The following is a 25,641-nucleotide window of genomic DNA, read 5'->3' on the forward strand; positions in this document are numbered from 1 at the left end:
ATATTTGTACCCTAATTTGCTCATCTCTGAACTGTATAATTGAAGCAGTTCAGTTAGTTGAGCAGATACTAAAATGTTTAAATGACATAAAGGAAAAGGTACAATGTATTGGGGGAAATTTTGTGTTCTTTTGCTGAAAAATATCCTCACAACAGAAAATTAGCTAATAATGCATTTAAATTAGAATTTTGCACCGTTTCCATGAAAGAGGTAATTAAAGTATATCTGATAATATTTCAGAATTAGTGTGCATACCTGATGTAAAAATCCCATAGATTTATTTTATCAGGAGGGTATTTACTAAACTTGCCACAAAACAATGCTTATCCTTGGATCTCAGAAGTTTAGAAATGTGTGTTAATTTTTCTAACAACTGAGTTACATAGGTATTTATTATCACCATGTTGCAGATAAATACATTCCAAGACTTTAAGTGGGTTTCCCAAACACTCAAGAATTAGACTCTATTCTCAGCCATTTCCCTCACAACTTTTTCTCTCCTTCCTTCCTTTCTTTCTTTCTTTCTTTCTTTCTTTCTTTCTTTCTTTCTTTCTTTCTTTCTTTCTTTCTTTCTCTCTCTCTTTCTTTTTCTCTCTTTCTTTCGTTCTTACTGTGATAGGAGGGGAGATAGAAATTCCCACATGTGCCCCACTGATATCCACCTGGCAACCCCCCATTTGGGGCCGATGCTCTGCCCATCTGGGGCCCATACTCACCAGCTGAAGTATTTTTAGTGTCTGAAGTGGAGGCTCCACGAAGCCATCCCCAGCACCGGAGGTCATTATGCTCAAATCAATCGAGCCATAGCTATGGTGGGGGGGATAGGGAAGAGGGAGAATGAGAGAGAGAGAGAGAGAGAGAGAGAGGGAGAGGGAGAGAGAGGAGAGAGAGAGAGAAGGGATAGAGGGTGGGGAAGAGAAGCAGATGGTCGCTTCTCCCATGTGCCCTGACCAGAAATCAAACCCAGGACTTCTACATGCTGGGCTGACACTCTACAACTGAGCTAACTGGCCGGGATCCCCTCACATTTTTCAGTCTTCAAATTAGGGGTCAGTACTGCCTCCTGGATGAAGATATCACTGCTATAGCCAGCATTGGCAGCAGTAGTCTTTCAAGATATGGGGGAAACATATTTGTTTTCCTGATAATAGTGTTAACATTTTATTGAATATCCTTCTTAAAAGTTATTTATGGAAGAGGTCTTTGTACATCAAAGATATTAACCCCTCATCATATGTGCGGCAAGCATTTTTTCTGTATGGTTGGGTAAAGAACATGGTCCTTAGAGAACTCTAGAATGTAAACACTGGAAGCATTTTGTGCTTCTTGATCTATGTCTGTACTCAGTGGTTGAGGAGAGTACAGAGAGGAAGATGCTCAGGTGTTTCATGAAGTCATGCAACGGAGATAAGTGGTTTAGTGAGTTCCCTTATGAAGACCTTAATTCTATAAAATTAAGAAAAAAGGAAGTTAAAAGAAGGTTGTATAAATTTGGCTAAGATTGAGTAGTTATTTATTAAAGTAAACAAAGATTGTTTTTATTTATTTATTTATTTATTTATTTATTTATTTATTTATTTGGTATTTTTCTGAAGCTGGAAACGGGGAGAGACAGTCAGACAGACTCCCGCATGCGCCCAACCAGGATACACCTGGCACGCCCACCAGGGGCGACGCTCTGCCCACCAGGGGGCGATGCTCTGCCCCTCCGGGGAGTCGCTCTGCCACGACCAGAGCCATTCTAGCGCCTGGGGCAGAGGCCAAGGAGCCATCCCCAGTGCCCGGGCCATCTTTGCTCCAATGGAGCCCTGGCTGTGGGAGGGGAAGAGAGAGACAGAGAGGAAGGAGGGGGTGGGGGTGGAGAAGCAAATGGGTGCTTCTCCTATGTGCCCTGGCCGGGAATCGAACCCAGGTCCCCCACACGCCAGGCCGACGCTCTACCGCTGAGCCAATTGGCCAGGGCCACAAAGATTGTTTTTATAGAAGCAGTTGAGACCCCAAGAAAGAATACATACCTGGTTCTAAACGTATCGATCCTTCTATGCTTTAACTAAAAATTTACCAGAATGAGAAAGATAAAGATATATCCATCACTGTCTCTACTTCCGTCTGTTTCCTGTAGAGTCCCTCACCATCACTTACCTTTCTTACACTACAACTGATCCCATCCCCTCGGGCTACCTCAATGCCAATGGGACAAAACCCAGTACCTTCACAGGCACTCGACTCTTCAGAGTCTGGTCCCAAGCTGTCCTCTCAGCCTCCCCCCTTCCTTGTATTTCACTCTACTTGCCACATTCTGGCCTCTGGTGACTATTTCTGCCCCACTGTTCAATCTGGTCTCTTAGTTGTAAATGCGTTCATTCTGTTTACTGGAAAAATCAAAACGTTTCCAGACTTTTTAAATGCCACCTTCATGAGGAGTTATCCAAGTCTATAGTTGAAGTCCAATCTTCTCTTATATGAATGTATATTTAAAAAACTAAAATGCTATTTTACAATGCAAAAAAATGGTATGCTTCTCTGTGTCCCCCAATGAACTTCTGAGGTTGGAGCACATTTCTGTTTATCATATATCATTTTGTGTGTAAAAGCCTGAAGAATTTGATTGAACAGTTTAATTCTAGAAGAAAGAACTCAAAACTTGAACAGTATGCCTTTCCTATAGGATTTAATGCACAGTATCTAATTAAAATAGGATAGAAAAAATGCTTTTGATATCGGGACAGTACCTCAAACCCTCAATAATTATTTGTCAAAAAGAAAAATTGTCAGCATGATAAACAAAAAAACAAACAAACAAACAAACAAAAAAGAACTTTTAGACAGCATGGGTAAAAGCTAAGAAATGTTGGGATTTTCCAACTGCTTCAGAATTAAATCAACTAGATGATTTTAATGCAGTTACCATAAAGTTAAAGGATGACCCACAGAACACCTGGAGTAATTTTCCAAGCTCTTAACCTTTCCCAAGTTAACTGATTTCTTTCCCCTGCTGCTTCAAATAAGTGAGAAAATTAGCATTTGTTGAAACGATTGAAGGCCACTAAATTAATTCAATTTGATTAATTTTCTCTTTAATTCAAGGATAAATTCTAAAGCAAGATATAAGATCATGTACATTTTAGGGTCACTAGCAGGGCTCTGAAAAATAAGTAAGCTTTATGTATGTGCTCAGGAGGGGAGATGAGTTTTGTCCTAAATCTTACCATTATACTCAAGCTATAATTGATTTTTGTAGACCTTTAACTAGAAGGTAAAATGATGGACACTGTTTAGATTCTCTATGTAATTTATTTTTGTGACACAGACAGAAACAGAGACAGAGAAAGAGACAGACAGGCAGGAAGGGAGAGAGATGAGAAGCATCGATTCTTCATTGTGGCTTTTTAGTCTCCTTAGTTGTTCATTGATTGCTTTCTCATATGTGCCTTGATGGGGGGGGGGGCTACAGCAGAGCAAGTGACCCCTTGCTCAAGCCAGTGACCTTGGACTCAAGCCAGCGACCATGGGCTCAAGCCAGTGACCTTGGGCTTCAAGCCAGCAATCTTGGACTAAAGCCAGCAACCATGGAGGCATGTCTATGATCCTATGCTTAAGCCAGTGACCCTGTGCTCAAGCTGGTGAGCTTCCACTCAAGCTGATGACCTCAGGATTTTGAACGTGGGTCCTCTGTGTCCCAGTCCAATGCTTTATCCACTGCACCACCACCTGGTCAGGCTGTAATTTTTTTTATGGAAAGAGCTCTTCAAAGCATATCAAACTAATTATTAAGAATATATGATTCTCTTCACTAGTTATTTCAGAAATGCAAATCAAAACTGCAATGAGATACCACCTCACTTCTGTTAGATTAGTTATTATCAACAAGACAGGTAATTAGAACTGTTGGAGAGGCTGTGGAGAAAAAGGAACCCTCATTCACTGTTGATGGGAATATAAATTAGTACAGTCATTGTGGAAGAAAGTCTGGTGATTTTACAAAAATTTAAGACTAAAATGACCATATGACCCAGCAATCCCTCTACTGGGTATTTACCTCCAAAACTAAAAAAATACTATTATATACAGACACATGCACCCCCATGTTCATCACCATTATTATATACAGTGGCCAAGACATAGTAACAACAACTTTTTTTTTATTATTCATTTTAGAGAGGAGAGAGACAGAGAGACAGAGAGAGAGAGAGAGGAAAGAGAGACAAGGGGGAGGAGCTGGAAGCATCAACTCCCATATGTGCCTTGACCAGGCAAGCCCAGGGTTTCAAACCGGTGACCTCAGCATTTCCAGTTCGACGCTTTATCCACTGCGCCACCACAGGTCAGGCAACAACAACTTTTGATAGAGGATTGGATAAAGAAGATGTACATATATATAATGGAATACTACTCAGCCATAAAAAATGATGACATAATGCCATTTACAACAGCATGGATATACCTTGAGAACATTATACTGAGTGAAATAAGTAAATCATAGAAAGCTAACTGTATGATTTCACACATAGGTGGGATATAAAACTGAGACTCATGGACATAGATAAAAGTAAAGTGGTTACCAGAGGGAAGGGGGTGTGATGGAGGGGTTTGGGGTAGGGCGTAGGGGGAAGAGTGTAAAGAGAGAGAAATATAAGGTGATGGAAAATGACTTGACTTTGGGTGATGGGTCTACAACATAATCAACTGTTCAAATACTATGGACATGTTTACCTGAAACCTATGCACTCTTATTGATCAATTACATCATGTTAAAGTTAGTTTTCTAGGCCCTGGCTGGTTGGCTCAGCGGTGGAGCATCAGCCTGGCGTGCGGGGGACCCGGGTTCGATTCCCGGCCGGGGCACATAGGAGAGGCGCCCATTTGTTTCTCCACCCCCCTCCCCTCCTTCCTCTCTGTCTCTCTCCTCCCCTCCCGCGGCCGGGGCTCCATTGGAGCGGAGATGGCCCGGGCGCTGGGGATGGCTCCTTGGCCTCTGCCCCAGGCACTGGAGTGGCTCTGGTCGCAGCGGAGCGACGCCCCGGAGGGGCAGAGTGTCGCCCCTGGTGGGCGTGCCGGGTGGATCCCGGTCGGGCGCATGCGGGAGTCTGTCTGGCTGTCTCTCCCCGTTTCCAGCTTCAGAAAAAAAATACCAAAAAAAAAAAAAAAGTTAGTTTTCTAAATAAAAATTAAAAATTAAATATAATATTTTATATATATATATATATGATTTAGGTATTGTTCTTATCCCTGTATCAGTTGAAGGTGAAGACACTGAGTTGCAAGTGCTAAATTTTCAAATCGAGACTTTGTCTCTGAATGCACTCACTGTGTTGTACAGTAAGACTGTGTTTTCATATATCCTCCCCCCAGTATTTATCCCTCCTTCAATGTCATGTCCATAGCAGTGATACAGCTCATTGACCACAGATATTTACGCTATGATTATAACAACAGTATTTTTAACCATTTTCCCAGATTTAAATAGCTTGTAACTTTTGAAGGGCTCCAAAACAGTCCACATAGAAACAAAAGTACAGAAATAATATTATCTTGGCTCACATTTTCTTTCATTTTGCATTGAAAAAAATTTAGATTACAAAAATAATGTTATATTTATAGGCAAAATTAAAAAATCAAAATAAAAAATGTATTTGTTCTCCTGTATTTATGTATATGTACTGTAAACAAAATTACTATCATACTCAACATAACTTTTTAAGTTATACTATTATAAGCATTTGCATATTCTCACAATAAAAAATACTGGGTCAAAGGTTATATAATTGTCACTTGTTATGGAATTAAGTTACTTCTAAAAGGACTGCATGAAATTGCATTTTTTATGAGAATAAGGAGCACATATTAAAGATTATCTTTCCCACCTTTACAATTGAAGAAATATTTTCTTATTTTAGTGTGAATCTCCTTGATTTCTAGTGAGGTTTGATTACATATATTTCAATGTTTATTAGCCCTTTGCATTTCTTCTTTAAATGATCTATTAATGTCTTTTGTCTCCCCCATTCACACCTACTCCATAAGAGTAGCAGTATTCTTTTTATTAACAAAGAGATTAACCCTTTGACATATTTTTCAGTTTGCTTTTTAGTATTATATGTATATTAAAACAAAAAATTTGGATTATTTTATTACCTTAAAATGACATCTTTCGTCATTTATTTCGGAATCTTGAAGTAATCATTATTAAATTTTTGATATATTCTTTTTCAGAGACACATAGTTCATACAATTTTGTATGTTTTAAAAATCAATTCTTTTTTGTGGCACCTTAGTTGTTCATTGATTGCTTTCTCGTATGTGCCTTGACCAGGGAGCTACAACAGACCGAGTAACCCGTTGCTCAACCATCGACCTTGGGCTCAAGCTGGTGAGCCCTGCTCAAACCAGATGAGACTGTGCTCAAGCTGGCGACCTTGGGCTTTCGAACCTTGACCCTTGCATCCCAGTCTGACACTCTATCCACTGCACCACCACCTGGTGAGGCAGTTTTATGTATTTTTTTTAAACACACAATGTAATAAAATTACTACAATCTTATTGAATTGATTTAGCTTTTTACTCATTAATTGAGCATTCAATTTGTTTTGTATTTCTTCAACACTATAACCTTTAAGCAAAAAATTACTACACTATCAGAAGCTAAATTATTTAATTAAAAATTAGAAGTATTTTAAAGGCCAATAGATATTACTGCATTGATTTCCAGATATTATGCTAGCTTATGTTTAGACTAACACTGTAAAATAGAGCTCGCTCTACCACATTGTTAGCAGCTACTATTATTTAAAATATTTTTGATATTTTAGAGTAAAAACTCACAAACAAAATTCATCTCCTCATAATGCTACTATATATTCATTTAAGTAAGCATACTCATCTCCATCACCATAGATTGGGCTCCTTGTGAAAGAACTGGTCTTTCAAACTAACTTGTGTTTGTTTGAAAACTGGTGTGTTTACTTAGCTTCTTTAAATATTTATCTGTAAAATCAAAATATCACCCTATATTATAACATGTAACCTCCTAACCAACTATCTAGCAGTAGTTTATCATAGTTTTTTTAAAATAGATTTTAGTACACTTTTGTCATTTTGTTTATTTACATCTGCAGTTCTAAACATGGCTACTAAATATCTTCTATTAATTCTTCTTTAAAAAACACAAGACCTTCTAGTGTTTCAGTAAATAGTCTGATTAAAACTATATTTAATTGCTTTGCTAGCTACTTGCCACCACATCCTCCCCATAGCTGCTGCCACAGTAGGTAGTCGGAGGCGATGCAGTCAGTCACCCACTTGAAGCCGAGGGGAGAGCCCTGAAATCCACAGCAGGAACCTGGGGTCCAGTTCTCACCTCTGTCATTTTGAGTTAGTCTCTCTTCTTGAAGGCATAAAGAACAAATCTCACTCAAGCTAATAGTATAACACTTAACCTTTTCCTCTTGTTCCATACTGGGTTATAGTCCAATTCAAAACCAGTTTCTATATAATTTACTCTACTGAAAACCATAGGAAAGATAACCTATCTTGCCTTTTAGTATCATCAATGCTCCTAGAGTCATTGTCTTTGGGATAAGTTCTGTTTCTGATATAAATTATTTTACTTGAAGAAGGACATTTCACCTTCATCTTGAAGTTTTCCAATCTGTTAAATGGACTTAGTTTTGTTGTATGTCTGGCATTCTATACCTGTAATTTTAGTTTCCTGGGAGTTCATATGTGTCAATTTAACCATGATCTGAATTTCACTACTGATGAAGACAGACAATATTCCTCTTGACTTTATTATCTCACATCTTTTCCTTGTGGTATTTTCTTCCAAAAAATCTGTGAACCCTGGCTGGTTGGCTCAGTGGTAGAGCACCGGCCTGGCGTGTAGGAGTCCTGGGCTCGATTCCCGGCCAGGGCACACAGGAGAAGCGCCCATCTGCTTCTCCACCCCTCCCCCTCTCCTTCCTCTCTGTCTCTCTCTTCCCCTCCCGCAGCCGAAGCTCCATTGGAGCAAAGTTGGCCCGGGCGCTGAGTATAGCTCTATGGCCTCTACCTTAGGTGCTAGAATGGCTCTGGTTGCAGTAGAGCAATGCCCCAGATGGGCAGAGCATCGCCCCCTGGTGGGCATGCTGGGTGGACCCGGTCGGGCACATGCGGGAGTCTGTCTGGCTGCCTCTCCGTTTCCAACTTCAGAAAAAAAAAAAAGTCTATGAAGTCATTGATTTTATAGACCGGTTATTTCTATCAAGCTTGCAACCCTGAAATTTTAGGCTTCAGTTTAAGTTCCTCAACTTTTCTCTCCTCGGCATAAATAACACGGTGAGCAGAGGATGCCTCATTCTTCCTGGAGGCTGTATTTTGAGGCAATGCAGCTTTCTTTCTTGTATAAATCCTATTTGCCCTTTCTAGGGGAAAATTTTTCCAGTAAAAAAAAAAAGATATGTTTATTTTGGAGTTCTAGATGAATTCCAGGGGAAAAATAAATCACATTTTGCTCCTTTTAATTTATATGTTCTAGGAGTTCCAGTGTCTTCTCTCTGTACAACAGGCCACGGGGGGAAAGACCTGTCTCAGGAAACTATTTCCACTTACTCTAGGGTATAGTATAGAGGACAGTGGTCCACAAAAATAATAAAAAACACCATGCACACCTATGCTCATTGGAGCATTATTTACAATAGCCAAACTCTGGAAGCAACCCAAGTGCCCATCAGTAGATGAGTGGGTACAAAAGCTGTGGTACATTTATACAATGAAATAACTTCTCAGCTATAAAAAAGAAAGAAGTTTTACCATTTGTGACAGCATGGATAGAACTATAGAGTATTATACTAAGTGAAATAAGTCAGTCAGAAAAAGAAAATACCATATGATTTCACTTATACGTAGACTCTAAAGAACAATATATACAAATAAACTCACAGATACAGCAAACAGACTGGTGACTGCCAGAGGGGAAGGAGGTTGGGAGCTGGGCGAAAAGGGTGAAGGGATGGAGAAGTACAGATCAGTAGTTGCAAAGCAGTCACGGGGATATCAAGTACAGCATAGGAAATATAGTCAACAATATTGTGATAACTATGTGTGGTGCCAGTTGGGTGCTAGAAATAGCAGAGAGAACACTTCGTAAAGTATGTGATTGTCTAACCGCTGCTCTGTACACCTGAAACTAACACAAAATAGTGTTAAATATAAAAAACAGTTGAAAATAAATAAAATAAAAATGATTAAGAATAATAGCAGTAATAGTAAATACATCACAATAAGTGGCTTCCTGGTGTCATTTTTGTCCTGACTGGAGAAGAAAGTGAAGCACCCCTGGAATTAGAAAGCAGGACCCACAAGGAAAGATCTGGAGATGAAACCTAGAAACTGTTTACCAAAATAGAAACCAAGTCCAACCTCAAGAACACACACCAATGTTGTGGTAAGAACCCCGTGAAAAATTCTAATTTTAGAATATGTTAGATTTCTGTCTAGGATAGTCTTAATCAAGTACATCTACTGCATAAGTCCTATTAATGGTCAAAGAAGGCTGCAGTAGTTTAGAATGAATAATAAGAGCATTTGAAAATGTACCCCACATTGTAGCTTAAGAGTACATATATTTTATATTTCATAAATCGGCAGCTTTGTATAGTCCAGCTCCCCTATTGTCTCTGACAGGCAAACTCAAATATGTTCTTTAACACTCATGCATGTTACCTCCATCTTGGTCAACATTTGAGTGTCTGCTAATTACCCAGCATTGTGCTGTGGGTCCATTCTGTGGGTCCATTCTTGTCTTCCTTAGGCAGCCAGTTGCTTTAGCCTCTAATTTTTTACTCAATTCTGGGGATATCTAAATTATTATAGATTCATCTCATTACTTTTAAATTCTGAAACCCACACTAAAATATGAGATCAAGGGCAAGGGTGATGCCCAATTTAGTTCTGTACTTCCTGCAGTTTAGGAAGTGTGCAGAATCAGCTCTCAAATTCTGTTTGCTAGATGACTATTCTGGTTTAATCCATAAGGTACTCCTATAAAGCAGGCATGGCCTTATTCCCCCCCAATTTCCGATAATGAAATCAGGTTACAGCAGTGTTAAAAGTTATATTCAAGTCCACACGTTAACTATGCTTAAGGCTGCATGCTCTCACGTGACACATAAGTTGCCCTGTCACAGAAGAGATAACCCTCTCACATGCACACCCCAACAATGGGGAGGGATTCTGTCTTGAAGCACATCAATTTTTCTGCATGCTCTGTAGGAGAAATAAGAGATCCTGGGGCCATGAATGACTCCCAAAGGTATTCTTTCCCCTTCAGTGCTTTTTTCTCGTAATGTTCTCCTGAGCTTCCTACTGCTATAGGCACAATAAGCTGACTTAATTCCAGCATCCTAAGCCTGATTCGCAACTCAGTTAAAAAGTGGTGCAACTAGGCAGGTGTGCCTCTGTGACCTTGGTGGTTAAGCCAGATCTTCTGGCCTAAGGACGCCACTGGTTTGGTTTTGGTTTTGTGAAAAAACATTGTCTGCACAGATCTTTAACAGGACTACTCCGTAACAGTTATCAGAGAGATTAAAACAAACAAACAACCTCAAGAGGAGTGCTGCATCTAAAAAATATAGGTAATTTCCAGCAAAGACTAAATGTGCTTTAGGATTAAAACATATGTTGCTTAGATGTAAAGGAGAATTAAGTATTATAGCCTCCTAAAACCAATGAAGAAATCATTTCTTCAGATGGAAACAAGTATAGTTGTGTTCAAATCACAGAAAGAATAGGTGGCAAATAATCCATATATATTATAACCAATGTGAACACACACACACACACACACACACACACACACACACACACACACACACACACTGTAGAGCAGCTGGCCCCAACCAAAGGAAAAATAAAACTGAGAAACTATTTGTTATCTCAATTGTTAAGTGGATGCATTGGGTATACTACTTCCAACTTAATCAACTATGTAGTCTTCTTTAATTATTCCTTTTATTCACTAGGTTTTGTAATTCTCTGCAGGTAAAGGAGTTGAAGCTACAGTATATCAAATGACTGACCCAATCACAGTGTAAGCAGTGCATCCTGATCTGTAAGGTTATGGCGAAACCAGAGTACAGACGCTTCAGGCGGAACATCCCTTTAGATTAGAAGATGTATTAAGCTTCTTCTGTAAACTCATTCCTCCAGTGGTCCACATTTTTAAGATTTTTATTTGGTAATCATAATAAAATCTTAATCATGGCCAATAGCAAGAAGACTAGATAAACTGAAACTCATGCATCATCCTCAAGCATCAGACCACCTCCCTTCTGATCTTCCCTGTTACTCTAGGGAGGGACAGTTCAAAATTGCTTAATTGGTTCACTTCTTTGGGCAAATTGTCAAATTTGAGTTTTACCTCTTCTCTTTTCCTGATGAATCTAGACAGAAAAATGGAAGTCAATAAATGGTAGCTGATTAAAAATTAGCTGTTTTGATTTTATTTTAAGGTCAAATCATAGAACCATTAGGGATATGTGAATACTAGAAAGGATATTAGAGACCATTGGTTAGAGACCTTTTTGTTTCTTCTCACTCACACATTTGCACACATTCACATTTCATAAGATTAACTTTATTGTCTATGGTCTTGCAACAAGATCCAATGAAGGATAAGACTCACTATCTGTCCCTAGACTTCCTGATCTAAAGAAAGAGACATATTTTTTTTTAATAATTTTATTTATTTATTTATTTATTACAGAGACAGAGAGTGAGTCAGAGAGGGATAGACAGGGACAGACAGACAGGAACAGAGAGATGAGAAGCATCAATCGTTAGTTTTTCATTGCGCTTTCTCACATGTGCCTTGACCACGGGCCTTCAGCAGACCGAATAACCCCTTGCTGGAACCAGCGACCTTGGGTTCAAGCTGGTGAGCCTTGCTCAAACCAGATGAGCCCGCACTCAAGCTGGCAACCTCAGGGTCTCGAACCCGGGTCCTTCCGCATCCCAGTCCGATGCTCTATCCACTGCGCCACCGCCCGGTCAGGCTATTTTTTAAAAAACTAATATATTACCCTTCAAGATGAAATACATATAAAATAGTAACTAAAATAAATGCTAAGTATTAAGTTGCATGTAATAGTTCCATAGAAACATAGAAGAAAGAGTGATTGACTCCTCGTGAGACCATAAGGACCTGAATCTTTACGGTTGAGAGAGATTTTTGGAAGAAGAGGAATAGGCCGTTCCTAAAATAAAACAACAGCATGGGCCAAATGACAGAGACATGCAATCATGTATTCAGAACAATAAGACAGAGTTTGCCAAGCATGGAAGACATGGGAGATGTAAGATAGAGTAGGAAAGACATATTGGAATAAGACTAGACTGTGGTAGGGTTGAATTCTTTCCAGCTTTTTTATATTTAAGGTAATTAAGCCTTTATGATTTATAATTTATGATTTAACTTTCCTGAAGTTAAAGATCTGTGGTAGCTCACCTCTTATCTTCTATGGTTCCATTTTTCTAACTCCTTGGATGAAAAATAGAAAATCTTCCTGTGAATTGAAAGAATATCCCAAGTACCCTAAAATCAAAAGGATTGTCTTCTGCCATTGACCCCCAGTCACTGCTCTTCACGGTCGCATCCTCCCCAGAGATGTGTGCCTTCCAAGCGCACCCAACTGTCACAACAGTGTTTACCCTCTGACCTCAGCAAATAATGCACTGAGTGCCTTTTTAAACTGTTGCATGCTATATCCGTGTTTCTTCAAAGACTGACCTGCAAGGTTAATTAGGAAGTTTAGTGTTCTGTCCAGCTGGGGCTGACATTTACATTTAGATCCACAGCCTTGAAGGACCCTACCCCAGTGGGGCTGGCCTCTGTTCTCAGAATGATTTAGGTATTCAAAGACCAAGTCTCATTTCTTCATCACTATACTTCTATGAGACTATGAGTCTCAGTAGTTAGCAGTCAATTAAGCATTGGCTCATAAATAGTTTTTCCATTATTTCCTAGGACTGTAAGTGGACATACCCATAACAATAGTGTCACTTTCCATTCCTGAGCCCCAGCAAGAACAGCAGGGAAAGGAGACAGGACTCTGTCATTTTTTTTTTGAGAAAAAAAAATTGATATTGCAAAGATAAGGATGGAAGAGAATGCCTGGCTTATAGTGATGATAATATGAGCAGTAATCCTAAGCACTGGTAAAAGTAGATCTGAAAACTATCATATCATGAGGAAGCTTTAGAAATCATAGAACTAAATACTTTCATTTTAGAGACAGGCAATATAAAACCCGAAGGTGGAAAATAAGTTGTCCCAATGCTTTGCAACTGTTTTTTAAATGTGAAATGTTCTCCTCATTCTTAGTTTTGAATCTCTATTTGAAAGAATTGCATTTCCCATTGCATTTAACTAAGATAAATACACATTTACATATGTCACCATGGCTTGTTTTCCAAGGGTACCAGAACTATATACCTCATGAGGCAGCTCAAGTTCTGCTTTGAAATCTGTTAAGCTTTGGTTGCTGGGACAGGTTTTCTAATAAACACATTAAGGTTTTAGTGAATGCTAAACACTTTTCTGCAGTGGAAATTTTAATTCTAAATTTAGGCCTTCTTAAAGGTAAAAGAAATATATGAGTTGAATGAGAAAGGGAAAGTTAGATATTAGTAAAAATGACAAATGCTTTAGACACTCAAAGAAGTATAATGTGTCTACAATGACTTTAGGAGATACCTCACAAATGCCTGAAAGCAAAGAGCACACCCAAGCTAACAGCACAACAGAACTAGTGGAGACAGAGAGGGAAAAAGTGAAATTATCTAGGTAGTTGCATAGAAGGTAGTTCTTACCTTACACTGAAAGGAGAAAACTTAGAATCTAGCAAGAGGAGCAGCACTCTCTAGGTTTGGGGTGAAAAATAGAAAATAAGACTGATTTGGGGGAGCATGAGTTTAGAGTCTTAAAAAAACTTATCCATCTATTAAGATAAATCAATTGTTCTGTTAAATCAGTTCATGGCAAATTACTTATTATATGCAGCTTTTTTTTTTTTTTTGTATTTTTCTGAAGCTGGAAACGGGGAGAGACAGTCAGACAGACTCCCGCATGCGCCCAACCGGGATCCACCCGGCACGCTCACCAGGGGGTGACACTCTGCCCACCAGGGGGCGATGCTCTGCCCCTCCAGGGCGTCACTCTGTTGCAACCAGAGCCACTCTAGCGCCTGGGGCAAAGGCCAAGGAGCCATCCCCAGTGCCCGGGCCATCTTTGCTCCAATGGAGCCTCGGCTATGGGAGGGGAAGAGAGAGACAGAGAGGAAGGAGAGGGGGAGGGGTGGAGAAGTAGATGGGCACTTCTCCTGTGTGCCCTGGCCAGAAATCGAACCTGGGACTTCTGCACGGCAGGCCGACGCTCTACCACTGAGCCAACCGGCCAGGGCCTATATGCAGCTTTTAACTTGCATCTTAAACCACCAATTGAGTACCTGAGTCTTGAGGATATATTTGATGACAGGGTTGTCTAAAATTTTGTGCAGCACTTTATAATAACAGACTGATGTGCTGTATCTGATGCGATATATATATCAGAAAAATACAATATATATATTGTATTTTTCTGAAGTTGGAAACGGGGAGACAGACAGACTCCCGCATGCACCCAACCAGGATCCACCCGGCATGCCCACCAGGGGGTGATGTTCCGCCCATCTGGGGCATCACTCTGTTGCAACCAGAGCCATTTTAGCGCCTGAGGCAGAGGCCACAGAGCCATCCTCAGCACCTGGGCCAACTTTGCTCCAATGGAGCCCTGGCTGTGGGAGGTGAAGAGAGAGAGAGGAAGGAGAGGGGGAGGGGTGGAGAAGCAGATGGGCACTTCTCCTATGTGCCCTGGCCGAGAATCGAACCCAGGACTTCTGCATGTGAGGCTGATGCTCTACCACTGAGCCAACCAGCCAGGGCTCTGATGCAATATTTGAAAGCACTTTGAACTTGGCTTGAAGAGCAGTGGCTACAAGTTAAAATGTCAGCCTTAATGTTTTGATTCTGACAGTTGCTAAGTTTCTGAGAATGGGGAAAATCTAAACCTGTGTTCTCACTTTTATTAAATGGGGATACCACCACCAACATCACTACACTTTCAAGATAACCAAGTATTATCAAATGAGATACAGTGTTTTGTGAACTATAAACTGGAAGTTAAAAATAGTGGAGATTAGCATAACCAATAGTATATTGAGATTGTTTAATGGTGATGCATGCAGTATCTGTGTCCTACTTATCAGACACCCCACATACATACACACACAGACATATACACAGTTTCTTTCTTCTATTATCTCAACTAGAGAAGCATCAGTTCATAAAAGAATTTGATCACATTGAAAGATGGCTGCAGAGGCACTATTAAGTATATGCAGTTCTTTTTTATCTTCTGCCACGTATAAAATGTGTTTTAAAGGAAATGCTGTTTGTTAAAAGAAAGCAAAATTGTCTTTAGACAAACTGTAAAACTTGAAGCATCTAGCCATGAATCAGTTTTCTGTTTGTTTGTTTGTTTTTGTTACAGGGATAGAGAGACAGAGAAAGGGACAGATAGGGACAGACAGGAAGAGAGAGAGATGAGAAGCATCAATTCTTTGTTGTGGCACCTTAGTTTTTCATTGATTGCTTTTTCATATGTGCCTTGATGGGGGGGGGGGGCTACAGCAGACCTAGTAACCCCTTGCTCAAGCCAGCGACCTTGGGCTCAAGCTGGTGAGCCTTGCTCAAACCAGATGAGCCCACACTGAAACTGGCGACCTCGGGGTTTCAAACCTCGGTCCTCTGCTTCCCAGTTCGATGCTCTATCCACTGTGCCACCATCTGATCAGGTATGTTTTTGTTTGTTTGTTTGTTTTTTAATTTAAGTACCCAGTGATATTTTTATAATCTTCAGGGACACAGGTTGGATGAACCTGTGTTCTCTTTCTCTCCTAAGGTTATGCCAGTTACTTAGATATTATAATTGTGGATCTAAAGGCTAGACTGTTTGGTTGGTTAGATCTGATGACTTTTACAATCTCTCCTTACCCTAACATTTTTATAAAGAAAAATAAACAAAACCAAAAATATCATATGCCCCCATTTCCATACACACAGAGCATAATAAAGTAACAACAACCCCTAAAAAGGTCAGAGATGGAGAGGATGATTCAATAATGTTTTCAATGTCAGTAATTGTATTTGGTAGTTTAATGTCCAGAAAATTATTCTAGTCCTTTTAAAATCATAAACAAAGTTACCTATAAAAGCATGTGGCACTCAGAATTGTTCTCTAACCCCCGTAGGAATTGGCCTCTGCATTTTGTGCCATGGTCTGCTAAAAGGAAATGATTTGGGCTTGGCAGCTTACCTTCTTTGTCTGAATTAACAGGATGTGTACAAAATCAATGAAGGCATACTCAAAGAGATCTCTAACTGGGTCCCATCAACCTTATTAAACACAGCTTCAATTCACAATAGTTCCTTGGAGCTATAATGGCCTGAAGCTGTCTGAAAGATTTACTGTCTAAGGACTTTGACCTAAAATAAGATTTACAAGGGAAATTTTTGGCGAGTAAAATAAATGCAAGAATGAGAATTAGTCAAAGAGAGTGAATGATTTAAAAATACAGTAAATGCCTTAGTTGGCACAGTAGGAGTTTCCTTTTTCTCAGATCCAAATATTATAGGGGAAAGTACATATAGAATGTTGTTGCATCATGAGCAGAATAACTTTTAGAGTGATTGCTTCATATCCTGGTGGCTTAGATTCTCAGAGAAAAGAACAAAAAAAAAATCTTTACCACCAGTTTTCCTTTGGAAATCTTTTTACTGAGTTATCAATTGTGGAAGAGGCCACTGAGTAAAAAGAGAGACCCCCGTTTTCTCTTTACACGGAGGGGCCTTGATGTTTTAGGAGACAGCTGCTGTCAGATGCTCAGATAAAAGATACTAAGTGAAAAGTAGTAGTATTATCTACTTATTACCCCACTTATCTGCTTTTTTCTTCCTTGAAGTCCTACTTCTGTAGCAATATCAATCACCTTGCTGGCAGCTTGTCTCACTACAAAGGAAGGACTTGATCCCCTGCTTAGCCCTCCAGAAGCTGCAGACTGGTGCAAGGCTAATTTATTCTACCACCAAGGCTGCAGGATGAGGTTTTCTGAGGGTTGGGGTGGCATTCTCTTAGAGCACAATCCTTGAAAATGAAACAGAAATTTAATCTACCTTCTCAACAAACATGATAGTCTAGGCACTATACTTGGAATTGAGTAAGCACCAAACATATTAGAGGAAAAGTCTTGATATTTTCTCTAAATAAATAAGAGCTATGTTAGGCAAAATGACAATGTGAGAGTGACTATTTAACACTTGCCAAAGAAAACTTTCATAGTCTCAAGGTGGTACATATTAATTGATGATATATAGGGATTATTTCAAGAGATATTATATATGTACTTACGCTTTTAAAGGAAACATTATAGTAGAGTGGATACCATCATGAAACTTGTATTCTAGGCTGGTTCTTTAAACAATTTAGGGCTTGTCACTTCACTTCTCTGAGTTTCAGTTTCCATATTGGTAAAAAATACAATCATTATTAAATGGTTTCTAAAGCCATTTCCAAGCACTTACATTCTAACTGAGGGAATACAATGTTAGGTGATGAATTTCAAAGCTGATGTTCCATTAAATTTCAAATAGGTGTTCTTCTTGGGAAGAGAGACGTAAAACTTTGGGTCAGGGACAAGAAGCAAATTAGCAGACTGTGTCTGTGTGAACTCCTAGATTCATTATTAAGGTTTATTTATTTAACTGTCTTCATTAGCTGCTCTTAGTACATCAAAGGAGTGTTTCCAAACCCCTACAATTAGCCATGTAAACAAAAGTACAATTTATCATTTAGCTATGCTCAACAAACAAGGTTTCTAAATATACTATGAAATCCTACTGAAGATAATATCCCAACTAAAACCATTAGTTGGGCATACAAATATTAAACAGAGTCCTACACAGAGAAAGGTTTCAACATATTTTAAGACATAAATCAATCAATGAATTTGCTAAATGTTGATGAGAACTGAACTATTGATTGACACTAACAGACATTGCCCAGACATTTTCTGCTTTAATCAAATGAGAGCCAAGATCTCACTCTGATAACTAAGCAATCAACCAAACAAACCTTTGTAGTATTGATACTATTGACTATGCCCAAATATTCAACTCAGGAGGTCTAAAGAGTTTATAATATAATTAAAAAGAAGACAATCATAATTAAAGAAAGTAAGGGTTTCTTCAAGGCCAATCAGATAAGTAATGCTGAAAATAGCTTTCATGGTAGCTTTATTAAAAATGTCACCTGCAGGTAGCATATAAAACAATATTAATGAATGTGTATCTTTGCAATACTATTATTTTAATTTGGAGCTCTAGAACAAGAATCATATTTTCACTTGTTTAACAGTACAAAATATTATGGGTGTCTTTTATTTGAACATACCTACTAACTTGTACACCAATGAAGTTAAATGGCTTTTAATAATATATAATTACACCAAAAATCTAAAGAGTTAATGTACTGAGAAGCATGAAATATACATTGCATGCAATTGTGAAGATCAAGGATGATAATGGATGTGAAATAACATTTTAAACTACAGAAGTTTACTTAAACATAAGATATTTTATTTATTTGTTTGTTTTTTATGAATAGGAACCATTTTCTAAATCATTACTGCAATTAACTTTGATTCATTCAAAAGAAAGACTGACACAGAACATAATTTATACACTGGAAGTGATGAATTAATTTCAAGAGAAATTTTGCAACATTAAACATTTTGTCCTGCCTAATAACCTTTAGAGAGTACTTAGGTTAGCTCTCTCAAATTTGCATAAACTTAAGAGAAAAATGTTCAACAAAAAAAAGAACAGCCTTCTAGGCACAATCATTTTTGATAATTCCCCAAATGCCCAAACTTCTGTTGCCTAATTCTATTGCAAATTGCTTAATAGATGCCAAAGAAGAATTTTAAGTGAATAGTTACACATTCCAGATGAACAAAACAGCAATGGATTTCATAAGGGAAGAGCAAAAAATCCAACAAGAGTGGGAATGAAATTGTTGCGTCTAGTTTTCAAAACTTATATCAAGACAATGGCAGTCCTGATCAGGTGGCTCAACGGATAAACTATTGTCCCTAAAAATTGAAGTCACAGGTTTAATCTCTGGTAAGGCCACATACAAAAAGCAATCAATCAATGAATGAATATACAGTAAATGGAAAAATTAAGTGGAACAACGAGTTGATGCTTCTCTCTTCCCCTCTTCTTTCTCTCATTCTCTCTCCTGTCCTTTCTGTCACAAATCAATGGGAATTTTTTTTTTTAAAAAAAAGACAATGACAAAGTAGAACTGATCTGATTTTATTTTATTTTTTTAAATATTTAATGCTTAATCTTTATTTTAATTTGTTCTGAATCATATTCAACATTGATTAATTTTCAGTCACAGTAGTTATATTTTCTTCTTTGGGGTCATGGTCTTATGTATTCTAACTAGGTACCAGCTATGGCGTTAGGGAGAAAAATAATTTATTGTAGTTATTTGTGTTTCCTCTGTGGATTGAGTGACAATGGAAGTTTTTTTTTGTGTGTATATGTTTTCTCCCTCAGAGAAAAAATAATGGGGAAAAGATCTCTTTGACTCCACTACTATTGGACTTAAAATGATTTTTGTCAGCTCTGAAATTTTAAGTCCACACTTTGACACTAAAAATAAGCTATTAGAGTTTTAAACTTTCTACCCAAAAGCTTATACAAAATAAAAATTAATTTATATAATAAACTTCAAATAGTCTCAGTAAACAAATTTTATCTTTAAAACATGCTAGATGAAGGGAAGAAAAAAATGTCATTTAGGCGGGGAAACCAATATTAAGGAAAAAAAAGAGCTATATTAAGAAAATATTGACTGGAGTCAAGGGTAGGCTTGGTTCCATCTAGGTGGATGGGGTATGAAGCTGAAAATATACTGCTCACAAAAATTAGGGGGGGTTTCAAAATAAATATGAAGTGATAAAATATCCCCTAATTCTTGTGAGCAGTGTAGTTAGTAGCCATACAGCAAAAATTAGTTTCTTTTTTCCACCCAATTATAGATGACATTCAATATTATTTTAGCTTCAAGTGTATACCATAATGGTTAAACATTTATTAACTTATGAAGTGACCCCTCCAATGAGCTGAGCTCTCATATATATATGTCATTATACAGTTATTACAATACTATTGACTATATTCTCTACATTTACTTTATATCTATGAGTATTTTGTAACTGCCATTTCTACTTCTTTATCCCTTTACCTTTTTCAGCCAGCTCCCCCCCCCCAATCTTCCCTCTTATCTGGCAACTCTCTATATCTGAGTCTGTTCTCTATATCTGAGTCTATTTTTGCTTTATTTGTTAATCTTTTAAAGATTTAATATATAAGTGAAAATTAGATGTTTTTTTTCTTTCTCTGTCTGACTTATTTCACTTAGCATAATACCCTTTAGGTCCAACCATGTTGTCACAAGTGATAAGACTTCATTCTTTTTCATGGTTGAATATTTCATGGTTGGTACGTTGTATATATGTACCACATCTTCATCTAATGGTTATTGATGGACACTTAGATTGCTTTCATATCTTGACTGTATAAATAATATTGCAATGATCATAGAGATGAATATATGTTGGGGACCAAAAAGCCAACAGGGTTTTTGCAGTTTAGATTTTTTGGGGACAGAGGTGTGGGGAACTGGCTGTAAACTGACAGACTGCCCCTGCCCACCTCACTTGTTCTGTGAAGTTGCTAAAGGCTGTTAAACTGTGGTGCTGGATTGTTTGTACTCATCCTACTCCCATTACCCCTGGGAAGACTGGAGGCAAGTTTCTTTTACCCTTTGTTTTGTGTAAAGTTAAGATGTTATGTATGGTGGGGGTTTTCCACACTTGGTAAAAGTCTTGGGTTGCTTGGAAACGTGATCAGAGATCTCTGATTTGCTAATGGCCTCACTTTGCCCTATAAATAAAGCAAGAAATGGTCGTGGAGCACACTCTCTTCTTGCTAGCAGCAATTGCAGAGCCCTCCCAAAGGATCCTTTTATTTTTTATGCGTATTTTCTTAATTCTGCATCATTCCCACTCGGGACCTGGAATTACTAGCCACACTGGTTCATGACAAAGATATCTTTTCAAATTAGTGTTTCAGATTTATTTTGGTAAATACTCAGAAGTAGAATTGGTAGTTGTATTTTTAATTTTTTAAGGAACCTATTTTCCATAGTGGCTGCACCAATTTATAATCCCACCAGCAGTGCAGAAGGTTTCCCTTTTCCCCACATTCTTGCCAACACTTGCCGTTTGTTGAGTTATTGATGAAGCCATTATTAAAAGTGTAAGGTAATATCTCATTGTCATTTTAATTTGCATTTCTCTGATGATTAGTGACAGAGAGCATCTTTATATATGTCTATAGACTATTTGTATCCTCTTTGGAGAAATGTTTATTCAGGTCCTCTGCCCATTTTTTAATTAGATTTTTTTTATGTTAAGTTGTATGGATTCTTGATATAGTTTGGATATTAACCCTTTATCAGATGTCTCTTTGGTGAATATCTTCACCCATTTGGTAGGTTATCTTTTGATTTTGTTGAGTTTTTTTTTCCTGTGCAAAAACTTTTTAGTTTAATGTACTCCCATTTGGTTTATTTTGTTTGTTTCCCTTCCCCAAGGAGATGTATTAAATATATATATTTATTAAGTACCACACCCTAGATTCTGAAAGGCACTGTACCTCATTTCATCGAGTTCATGTAGAGACACCCATCCAGATAAATTTTGAAGAGTTTTATTAGAGGAGGAAATTTAAATATGCCAGACGCGTATGGCTGACACACGGGGCATCTGCAAGCCCAAATTGTGCAGTCCCAAAAATAGTTCAGGGGCTGCTTATATACCCTTGATCACACACGGTCTGAGAGAGCATGAAATCATGGTGCGAGCTGGCAACATTTGTTTAGGGGATACACAGAAACATTAAGACTCTCAAAGAGATATTTTACCCTCAAGATTCCAGGAAGGGGGAGGAACTACAATTGATGCAAGGTGGTATGTAAATTCTGCCTCCTATTGAAAGGAAGAAGTTTCTAGGTTAACTTTATTTTAGATATAAAACTGAATGACCCATTGTTCTTACAAGCCAGAAACTTCTACATTCTTCTCCCTCCCCTCCCTAAAGGATGGACAGGACAGGACAGGAAAGCCTCATAGGAAAGCCTGACCTTTCCTCCCAGAATATATATATATATATATATATATATAACTAAGAGCACTGTCAATGGGTTTACTGCTACTGCTTATGTTGTTTTTTTCTGGGCATTTTATAATTTTAGGTTTACATTTAAATCTTTAATCTCTTTGAATATATTTGTGTATATGGTATAAGAAAGTGGTCTATTTTTATTTATTTATTTTTTGCATGTATCTCTCCAGTTTTTCTAAAACCATTTATGGCGGAGATGGTCTTTACCCCATTGTACAGTCTTGTCTCCTTTGTCATAGATTAACTGACCATGTAGGCATGGATTTAGTTCTGGACACTCCATTTTGTTACATTGATCTGTGTGTCTGTTTTGATTACTATAGCAATATAGTATTAGTTTGATATCAGGTAGCATGATACCTCCAACTTTAGGTATGATTTGATTTTAAATTAACAGAATATTAAGGACCACTTTCTCTAGATTCTGTGGATGACTCAAAAGACTCAGATTGCATCACTTCCTTAAGGAGTTAGAAAAGAGATAAACTGACTGTACTTCCAAATCACTTGAAATATATTTGTTAAACGCTAACTGACACCAAGTTTTGTAATGTGTTTTACAGAAAAGAAAGTATGATTTCTGCTTCCATGGAGCTTTGAGCTTAAGTGAACAATCTGTTGTAATTTATATGTCAATTTATGACTCATTATTAGAATATAATCAAGGGTGACAAATTTTTAGCCTTGAAAAAAATTAGACAAAATGCACTCAGTCTTACTACATTTAGTGTGTAAATTGAGTGATCAATTGGATAATTCAATTTAGAAAAATATTAGCATTAAAATAAGGACACATTTCCTTATTCTCCTGATTAGCTTTCATTGAAGATGAGTGAAGAGAAGATCCAGCCACTAAACTGCCTGAGGTGCCACATGTGAAGGATAGCAGGTTTGAACATTAATAGGTTTAGTCATTAAAAAAGTTTTATTTCTCTTCTGATGTATCCCTGACCAGGTATTCAAGTCCTCTCTAGTGCATATTATTTATTATAATTACATTTTATCTCAGAGACCATATTATTTTATCTATTATTTCTAAACAAATTATTATGCTTCAAACAAATCTTAATTAAGTTAAAGAATACCAAAAAGAATCAAACATAGCTCCTACATCTACTATGCATACACTCTGTAATCTATATAGATAATAAATCTGGTGTGTTAGACAAAAATCACAACAAGCACACACACAGATAACATCCATAACATTCTCAAAGGGACTGACTAGAGATAACATTTAAGAAAATAAAAGCTTAATTTTTTTATCAACAATAAATTTCTATTTTACTAATTAATTTGATCTTTGCCGAGAATCAAAGTGTTGGAGGCTGATGAAAGTTATATTACCTTTAATATTAAACATTTTAAAAATACACATGTAAACCAACAGTTAAAAAACAACAATAGTAGACATTTGTTAAGTACTTCTTGAGGATAAGCATGATTCTTAGTGCTTATTTACATGGTATAATTTAATACTCACAAAGGGGTTACCGTTATAATCCACATTTTACAAATGAAGGAAGAAGCATAAATTGCTGAAGTAACTTGCCTTATGTCACATCACTAGTTGAATAGTAGACATGTACTTTGAACAGGGTTCTGCAGCCAAATTAGCTTGCTGCAGAATGAATGAAGCAATGAATGAAGCTTCTCTGGCCACCACTGTACCCATAACCTCTTTAAAAAATGTCATCATTGACTGGAAAGTTATACATCTGTGCTTTCTTCCCCAGGTCTGTATTTTATTCATTCTATGCACTTAAATTTATACATGAACTCTCACTCTGGCATCCATATGCCACTGTCAAAAACTTTTCAGTTCATGTCCTTGTCATAATTCAATGTTGTCAACTAGTCTGAGTGGGCAGTGGCACAGTGGACAGAGCATCAGCCTGGGATGCTGATGACCCAGATTTGAAACCCTGAGGTCACTTGCTTGAGCATGGGTTTATCCGGCTTGAGTGCGGGCTCACCGACTTAAGCATGGGGGTTGATGGCTTGAGTGTGGGATCATAGACATGACTCCATGGTCACTGGCTTGAGCCCAAATGTTGCTGGCTTAAAGCCCAAGGTTGCTGACTTGAGCAAGGGGTCACTGACTCAGCTCAAGCCCCCTGTCAAGGCACATATGAGAAAGCAATCAATGAACAACTAAAGTGCCATAACAACAAGTTGATGCTTCTCATCTTTCTCTCTTTCTGTCTATCTCTCTCTCTCCCCCACTAAAATAAAATAAAATAAAATGTTGTCAATTATACAATAAGTCAAACCTTACTGCACAGTAGGTGTTATTATATAATTAGTAGTTAGTACAGGGGTTGGGAAACTTTTTGGCTGAGAGAGCCATGAATGCCACATATTTTAAAATGTAATTCCATGAGAGCCATACAACAACCTGTGTACATTACGCATTATCCAATAAAAATTTGGTGTTGTCCTGGAGGACAGCTGTGATTGGCTCCAACCACCTGCAACCATGAACATGAGTGGTAGGAAATGAATGCATTGTAATACATGAGAATGTTTTATATTTTTAATGTTATTATTTTTTTATTAAATATTTGTCTGTGAGCCAGATGCAGCCATCAAAAGAACCACATCTGGCTCACGAGCCATAGGTTCCCAACCCCTGAGTTAGTACAAATAATATATTTGGGATTTTTTTTTTTGGTCAGAATTATTTATTCTTTTATGATAAAGATTAAAAGCAATTGTTTGATAGTAGAATTTTAACTTTTAAAAAAATTTTAATGTTCCTCTTACAGGGTTTTGGATCAGTTTTATGAACAATTATGCAGAGGTTTCAAAAAAGTATAAAAAATAACACAACTACTTAGAACTTTTGTGATTCAAGATTAAAAAAAAAAAGAATTACACAATAATTAGAATAACACCACTACCAAAATGAAAAAATAATGGAATCATGAGCCTGGTAAAACATTGTAACTTCTATACAAAACCATCCCTTACATTGTGTTTATTTAAAACAACCCTTTGTGTTTCATGATTGACCTAATGAAATGTATATCTTAAAAAGTCAACATTTATGGAGCAATGCTATTGGGATAATCTCTTTATATTTACTACCTCCTTTAGTTTTCACAGTAATCATTTAATCCCATTTTATAAAAGGAAAAAAAGAAACTCTAAAGCTTAGAGAGGTTTAGTTATTCATACACCCACAGTATTAGAATAGAATCCAAGTACTGAGCTCTTGAAATAAATTTCTAATAAAATACTACTTAATTT

The 25,641-nt window shown here is 37.5% G+C and overlaps 1 protein-coding gene and 2 non-coding genes across 3 annotated transcripts in view; all 3 read right to left on the bottom strand.

Moving 5' to 3' along the window:
• The window catches only part of TP63 (tumor protein p63), a 253,158-nt gene that overhangs the window by 106,047 nt on the left and 121,470 nt on the right, over positions 1-25,641 (bottom strand). The window lies entirely within an intron of this gene.
• On the bottom strand, positions 14,360-14,435 carry TRNAG-GCC (transfer RNA glycine (anticodon GCC)). Its single transcript has one exon. It is a non-coding gene; the product is annotated as a tRNA-Gly (tRNA).
• Positions 14,880-14,955, bottom strand: TRNAV-CAC (transfer RNA valine (anticodon CAC)). Its single transcript has one exon. It is a non-coding gene; the product is annotated as a tRNA-Val (tRNA).

The sequence above is a fragment of the Saccopteryx bilineata genome, chromosome 8 (genome assembly GCF_036850765.1).
Source record: "Saccopteryx bilineata isolate mSacBil1 chromosome 8, mSacBil1_pri_phased_curated, whole genome shotgun sequence".
NCBI lineage: Eukaryota > Metazoa > Chordata > Mammalia > Chiroptera > Emballonuridae > Saccopteryx > Saccopteryx bilineata.